We start from the raw sequence: 8,225 nt of genomic DNA, 5'->3' as shown, positions 1-8,225 counted from the left end.
TAGAAGCTCTACAAAAAATTTCACATCGTCATGTAAAACGGGAGTAGCTATAACAATTGTGCAACTTATCAAAAACTTTCCAAACGGCTGTCATAATTGTACCGGGCACAATATACGTCGAAATTGCTATAAATCTCATGTGGAAGAAAAATTAGTGAAATGATTGAGGCAAAAAATGCTAAGCCGAATTGATAACCTTGTTGTAAAAAATATATTTCTGCAGAGTCCGCATTGTTTTGGCTGCCTCATGAATTTTTAGATCAGTGTGCGCAGTTTTCTTCAGTTTTAGAAAAACATTGTGTAACTATTCTACTGTGTATCCCGGAAAAGCTCAATAGCAAGAGACCCCTCGAGCTGGGTCTCAGGGTCGGCTTATTACTGGGTATTCGGAGGGGCTTCGCGAACAACTTATGTAGGGTACTGTCACCTGTCTGAATATGGGTTGTGAATAAAAATGAAATGTATTTGGACTAACAAAACGGATTTATTGGATTTAATTTATTTTATTATTTTTTTAATCTGTAAGTGTGAGTGTATGTGAGTGATGGGGGGGGGGGGGGGGGGGGTTTTCTGGTACGTACCACTGCTGTTGTTAGGTGAATTGGCATGGTCCGGCGAGCGCTCGCGTGGCTGCTACAGACGGTGCGGTTGTACGGGAACTATGGCTGGCGTAGAATTCCGGTTGGTCGAAATTGGTGGGTTCTAGGTTGAATGTTACGGCTAGTACTGGCGTCTTCCCTCGTTGACGGAGATCGACAGGCCCAGGACGATACCGGAGTGACCGTGCCGAGAGGGGTATGTTCTCCTTTGCAGTTATGGCCCAAAGCCAGAGAACAATCGCTGGTCTTTGACGGGTTAGACGTAGTGAGCATCCAGGGCTCACTAGGCCGAATCGTGTGCTACCTTGGAAAGATTTTCCTTCAGTCCAAGGCGATCAATAAATATACCAAAAGGTCCTGTGAGGGTATATGTAATACGGGTATTAGTTTTACCCGGACTGGCACAATTGGCTTCTGTTCAGTTTACGTAAGCTCTATACAATTACCTGAACGAATTATTATCACACCTCACAATTTATATAAAATACCACAATCTTCAAACTATTCACTGCTCTACTGAACCTCAGCACACGAACGCCAGATTAATTCTGAACCTTTGCTCTGGGTTCGATTGCTCTTCTCCTTCCTATTCACTGAAATTTGGCGGTTGTTTTTACCTCCTTCCAGGCGCGAACAATTAGTGTGCCGCGCAATCGTACCACAGACTAACAGACATGACAGTATGAGTAAATTGTTATAAAAATCATTTTTCGTGATGCACTAGTTCCACCTATATTGTACTGCGCGAACTATTTACTATCTGTACACCCCTTGTGTTACGTAAAAGGTTTTTTACTAGTTGGTTTCCCCTCGTTTGTCAACACCGATCAGCTGCTTACAGGGTTGCCTGATTTCATCAAAATATTTGATAATGAATCGTCACAATAAATTATTGGAGTACGTTGATAATATATTTAACTTTTTTAGCGATGTTGGAAAGTAAACATTTATTTTACTCAACGTTGTTCATCTAGACTATTTTTGATTGTGTTGGTAATTTTCATCCGAAATTAAGACCAGAAGCAAGTAAATATTGTAACAAAACGGGTTCGATTTTGTATTGCGTTGTAGGATGAGAAGTAGGCACAATTCTGTATATAGTTTTGGCAATATGTAATTAATCTGTATCCTGCATGAAATTCGCATGGAGGTATACAAATCAATACATTACAGGTAATTATGTATGAATGGCAACTCGGTTGGTAAATGAAAAAAATAACCACAGTCTAGATGACAGACAGGATGTATTTGATAGGGTAACGTGGCGCCATCATGACATATGCGAGTACTGTCCCAACTAAAGGAATATTCGAAATGACCGTTTATATGGTTAAAGAATCTAATTTGAGTGTCCTGTCTGTTAGTCTGTGATCGTACTTCATCAGCCGTAGAACAGCTTTCCGCCACCTTACATTTTCTGTTATACGCTTCGGTGTTCATTTATACCCACTGTGTTGTTTTAGTGTTTTGACAATTGTGTGTTTTTATTTATTTAACCCTACTAATCCTAGTTTTACAATAACAATATAATCTAGCAATTTTTAATCATTTTTATTTGACTAACCCTTCTTTTAACATTTAGAAACGTGACAGTACAAATAACATTTAAACATTTACTAAAAATAATCAGAGGACTTTGTAACAAACGGTTACAATTGATATAAAATTCAAAACTTGCAAAAAAGTTGTGCAAGATGTTTGAATTGAACGTAAAACTTGCAGACATGAGATTATTATCATAAAAGTTGCAGGATTACACAATGAAAACAAAAAATCAATCAGATAATTTGTATTCGGTTTTCATCTCGCTAAAAAAATAAGCAGACCTGACATCACTTTTCAAAGATATTGAACGAAAAGTTAATTTCATCATAGTTACTCCCATAGTTATATATTACCGCTTGTGCAACTTGTTTTTGCACCTCCAGCACACGGACTTGCCAAAATAAAAAAAAAAACTGATAAAAAACAAAACGTAGAGGATTTCTTTCCCAAATATGAACATGTTAATGTTTCCTGTTATTTAGATAATATATGTCATTACGTTGGGTGAACCATTTTCTATTCAACTCACTGTTACAATCGATGCCATATTGGAAAATATTCAAGAAAAAATCATTTCGAGATTTTTCAGGTTTAATTACACATTAGTTTGATCAAAATCGGCTGAGAATTTTAAAGAATGTTTGAATACACGTATTTTAAACACCATTCCGATGATTCTCATTAAAAATAGACTGTTATTTTCACAGAAATTTGTGTACAATCATAAAAAACACGTTAATTTAAAGGCGTATGAAAATTTCGGGTGTACGAATACATGTTTCAATACAAAAATGCAGTTCGTTGTCAATTTTTATTTAAAAAAAACACAAAAGATTAATTCTACAATAGGGCAACGGCTCCCTATTTCATCTGAGCTCCTATTTCCATCTCATCCCTTCACCTCATAACTTTGAACATGAATAATATTTTACAACCTACCGGAAGCAAACTGTGAAATGTTTTAAAATGATTTGAAAAGCTATTGTCACACTTTCCTATTGAAAGAAATGGTTTTAAATTCTTCGGTGATCGTTTTTTTCAAATAAAATAAACTCACTTTTCAATTTAGGACACACTTTCGTCTCAAGATTTACAATTCGTCATGTTTCTGAATATCTACTAATCGATTCGTCTCAAAACATGATCACTATTTCGCACAATTACACTAGCATTGAATGCTGGATGACTTCATAATTAGTTATGTTCACTTGCCACTTGTTTAGTTAACGATTAAAAACTTCAAAATTTACCCGACAAGCAATAAAAGTCTTCAAAAATATGAGATGAAAGTTTTTCACTTCGTTCACTTGATTGCGCTTTGTTTTCATCTCATTTGGTTTCGCAAAGTTGCCAAGTTATCTCATAATGTTACAAAACAAAAATTGTTTATCTTCTTCAAATTATCATCAAAAAGTATGTTTTTGGCATCCGTGACATTAGTTTAATTATATTATTGATATTAATATTTCAATAAAACTACGAATATTACCAGAAAGAACGTGTTAAATACTAATGAAATAATCATTGTGGCAAATCTAGTAGCACTGGTTTCATTCCGCTATACGCTGTGAAGTGTGTGTGTGTGTGTGTTTCATCGGCTGTGCACAGAGATGCCAGGTATTTTCATAGAAAATATTTATTACTTTGCATAGAAAGTCCTATATCTGTTCTATCTGTTTTCACTAATAAAGTGATGTTAAAAGATAGTTCTTTAGATCTCCGTAAGTCATTGCCCCATTAATTAGATAATTCAACGAGTAAATTTTTTACCAATAATAATAATGTGGAAAAATCCTGGTGGGTACGGTTGTATCGTTTGAGTTGTATATCTGGCAGCGGTAAGGCAGTCGGTCACCAGAATGTCTGCAAGCCATATTTTTCCAGCTGGCAGCGTTTTGTCAGCCATCTTGGCAGCCATGCGGATGCGGGTGAGAGTGTAATAGTGGAATATTTTGTTTTGATTGCTGTCGCCATTGCTAATTTATAGGATGAATAAAAGATCAACGATAGGATGGATAAAAGTCCATTGAGATGAAATTAGGAGCAGAGTAGTGGAAACATCATTAGTGTTTTTAGCTGTTTTGTAATTATTAGTTTAATTTTCAAGAAATGTGAATCAATTTTCAACGTGGAGCAAGGTGAATGAAGCAGTAATATGAAATAGTTACAGTGATTTTAGTGGCTAAATCGGGGTTTGAAGGCGACGTCCTTACAAATGAGATGAAATAGGGAGCCCTTACCCTATGTGCATTATCATTTTTCATGTGCAGATTATTTTACAAGATCCATGTTTGTGTTGAGAGCAGTTGTATTGAAAATCAAATGTGAAACTTATTTATAAGAAATTATGTTTGTTATGTTTTTGTAAACATCATTCCATTTCTTGTTTACGTTACGCAGTAGATTGCACGAGTTTCACAATTGTTTCTCCGCTGATTTTATTACTACCTTTTCGATGGGATCGACGCATGAGTTTTTGTATCAGTTGCACAATCGTTGTGAATAAATGTTCGTAATATAGTGATTTTCACTGTCGGCTAGAAAAGATTGCGATGCGATAAGATAGCGACAAAATGCCGCAAAGATAGCGAAACTGTCATTCGCATCGATTCAACCCCTTCGAGACCACAAGCCAGAAAAAAAATATTTTTTAAATTGACCGTTACAATGACTAATTTTTTATTCATTATTAGGAAAACTTCAGTCATAATGAATTCATATTGATAATGCGTATGTGGCAGATTACGGCTACAACTTGCACAGATTTTTTTCCGTCACCGTCACCGGAACGTCAGCTTCCGTCAAAATTAGTTTAATACTTTCTTTACCGGAACGTTCACACGCTCCGTCCGTCAAGACATTCCGTGACAGTGACGTTGCGTGTGAATGGCTCCATTAGAATGCATGTAATTAATGTTGACGGTGCCGGTGACGGAGATTGACTGTGACAAAAGAAGACGGATCGTCTGAATCGTACATAATGGTTACCCAACTAACCAAAAGTTCGGATAAATGGAACTGATTTGGCTTAGCAGCTCTCAAAGTTAATCAATAGCATTCTAAGCAGCCCATTTTTTAAGTAATTATCCACACTTGAAAGTTCGTGCGACGCAGCGGAACGAACTTCCAAGCTGCTTCTAGAATACATTGTTCAGCTTCTATGCAGCAGAAGTTCACGCGGAACTTGTTCTGTACTTCGAACTGTCAAAAATTGCCACGTATTTTCTTAAGCAGCTAGAAAGTTCACGCGGAACTTGATCTGTACTTTCAAGTTCTCAAAAGTTCAGCGTGTACTTTTAAGCAGCAAGAAAGTGGACTTTTCAAGTAATTGTGGAACTTCTGGTTGCTTGGGTATTTTGTGCTTAGTATGTTCCCTTTTCATTTGTATTTTGTATTAATCGACGCCTTGGTTTTCAAAACCTCGTGCTTTATTCGATTGTGCTATTTGTCTACTCTAAAAAGTTGGTCGTCTTTGACAGATATACATTTGTTGATGCTTCCGATGAACAATGAAATAACAATTGTCGCTAAGGAATTTTACCAGTTGAAAATGCAATTGGCCTCAATCCAACAGCCGATTAATTTTTCTTTTGGCTCTAATGCTAGTTAATTTCAATACAACAGACAGCGAAGGGGTTAAAACAACTGTCTAATTTGCTGGCAGCGATGCCAGGTGAAATTTTAGGCGTCTGCGTATTAGAAATGGTCCTATGCGACCTCAATATTTAGAAGTATGACGAAAAAACCAAACGAAAACCCTACAGTAATAGCAAAAGTCATTAAAATGGACGATTGTTTATAAAAATTTTGAAAATCTGCAAAAAAGCCGGCTTAATTGCAAAGTCTGCTAACAAACGAAATTGCAAATTTACATACCAATATGCAAACCTGGCATCAGTGATTCTGACGCTCATTATTTCGCTATCCTGCGACGATTCCGTCGCATTCTATGTCCAGCTGAAAACCACTATAACGGATGAACTTGAAAGTATGCTGCACAACACAGAAAAATTGCGCTTTTTCCATAACACAACAGTTACTAGAATAGTGATGTAAACTAACTTGATAAATTGCACAGTCAGTAGAAATATACAGGACAGCAACTTAACATGCTACTTGGCTACTTAGCCATTGTAGACTAGCTTGCGAACGTTTTCATTAAAGTCCGTACAGACTTCTTGGCGACAAGTTTTGACACTTTTTTTCCAATCTTTTTCGAACTGTTGAATGGTTTCGGCTGCCGAGACATGTTTCCTAAGATGTGCCTTCGTTAATGCCCAAAATTCCTCAATTGGTCGAAGTTGTGGGCAATTTGGTGGATCCATGTCTTTCGGGACGAAAGTGACATTTTTGGTATTATACCATTCTACCGTTGATTTCGAGTAGTGGCAAGAAGCAAGATCTGGCCAGAAGACAACAGGATCCTTGTTTCTTCGAATCATGGGTAAAAGTCGTTTTTGTAAACATTCCTTGATGTATATTTCGCTATTCATTTAAGCAGTGGTGATGAAGGGTTTCGAAATCTTACCGCAGCTACAAATTGCTTGCCAGACCATAGCTTTCTTACCAAATTTTTCGACTTCAATCGATGTCTCGGACTGGTTTAACACATGCCCTTCTCACACCGTATAATATTGTGGTCCCGGCAAGGATTTGTAATCGAGTTTCATGTAGGTTTCGTCGTCCATGATTATGCAGTTCAAATTTCCAGCAAGAATCGTATTGTACAGCCTTCGAACCCTCGGCCTGATCGATGCATCTTGTTTCGCACTACGTTTTGGTTGTTTCTGCTTCTTATAGGTTCGAAGATTCAAACGTTCTTTAGCACGAAGAACATTTGACTTTGAAGTGCCCACTTCTTCTTTTGCTCGAACGCCTTCAGTATACGTTTATCCAACTGAGGGTTAGCAGGACCTTTTTTTGATCCGTTTTAGGTTTATCCTCAAAGGTTATCCTCACCGAACTTACTGATTGCATTTCGCACGGCTTTTTCACTTACTCCTTCCATTTTTGCTATCTTTCTCAGTGACAGTCCGCGTTCTGTGCACCATTTGTACACAATTTCTGCTGAAAGTCCACGCATTTCGAAACAAACTAATGAAAATGAATAAACAACTGCACAAGTGATTAGAGAAGAGTGTAAACAACAGGACGCAGCCATGAAATTGACAGATTCTGAACCATTGCGAAATGGCAGCGGTTTTTGGTTGCGTCCATACTTTCTGGGACAGTCTTTAATTACACCACAAGGTGGATTAAAACAGGTTTTTTACAGGCATCTCACTGACATGTTTCATCTTTCAGTCTTATTTGACTTCTAAAATTCGCCCTGTACAAGAATGGGTAGAACTTATTCGTGAATATCTCGAGTAGTACTGAATGCAATAACATAATTCTTTCGCGATGTGATCATCAATTTATGATTGAATTTTGAACAGTTTGAGATAGCTCACAAATTAGGTTTTTTTCTCATTTTTTTTAATATAGATGAAAACTCATCACGCTTTTTTGCCTTTCTCGTACCCGCGACTATGGTTTTGAGGTGGCCAGAGACATATCTGTTTCGATGTTCAACTAAGAGAGTATAAAAAGTAACCCAATAGACCAATCTGCGTGTTATATAACTTTTCAACTTTAGAACTCGAAAATTAAATTTAGGAACTGACTCCTGAACCAGCATGCTGAAACTATATTTGGAGCTGGTTTCTGTAACTAGATTTTGGAACTAAATATAAATATAAATATAAATAATAAGTAAAGTAAATAATAAGTTCACTGACGAGATATTTTTCCAACACAGCTAACTGATTTTAACATATGCGAATAGAGTAGAAATTTCTGAAGTGGCTTCCTTGTTTTGCAAAAGACCGATTTTGCCACAACTGTTTTTTCAGCTGTATTATCAACAAACATGTTCGTGAAATATTTTGTCAATATTCATTTTTCGTTACATGAACATATATGCACCATTTTATAAAAATGCGTCCTGAACCCCTAATTCTCTCTCAAATTTCACAAAACTTTACAAACAAATAGAAAACTGTTTCTTTCTCAACATATTGCAAATAAATCAAATTTTAA

The sequence above is a fragment of the Malaya genurostris genome, chromosome 2 (assembly GCF_030247185.1).
Source record: "Malaya genurostris strain Urasoe2022 chromosome 2, Malgen_1.1, whole genome shotgun sequence".
Classification (NCBI taxonomy): domain Eukaryota; kingdom Metazoa; phylum Arthropoda; class Insecta; order Diptera; family Culicidae; genus Malaya; species Malaya genurostris.
Note: the sequence above shows the minus strand (reverse complement) of the source record.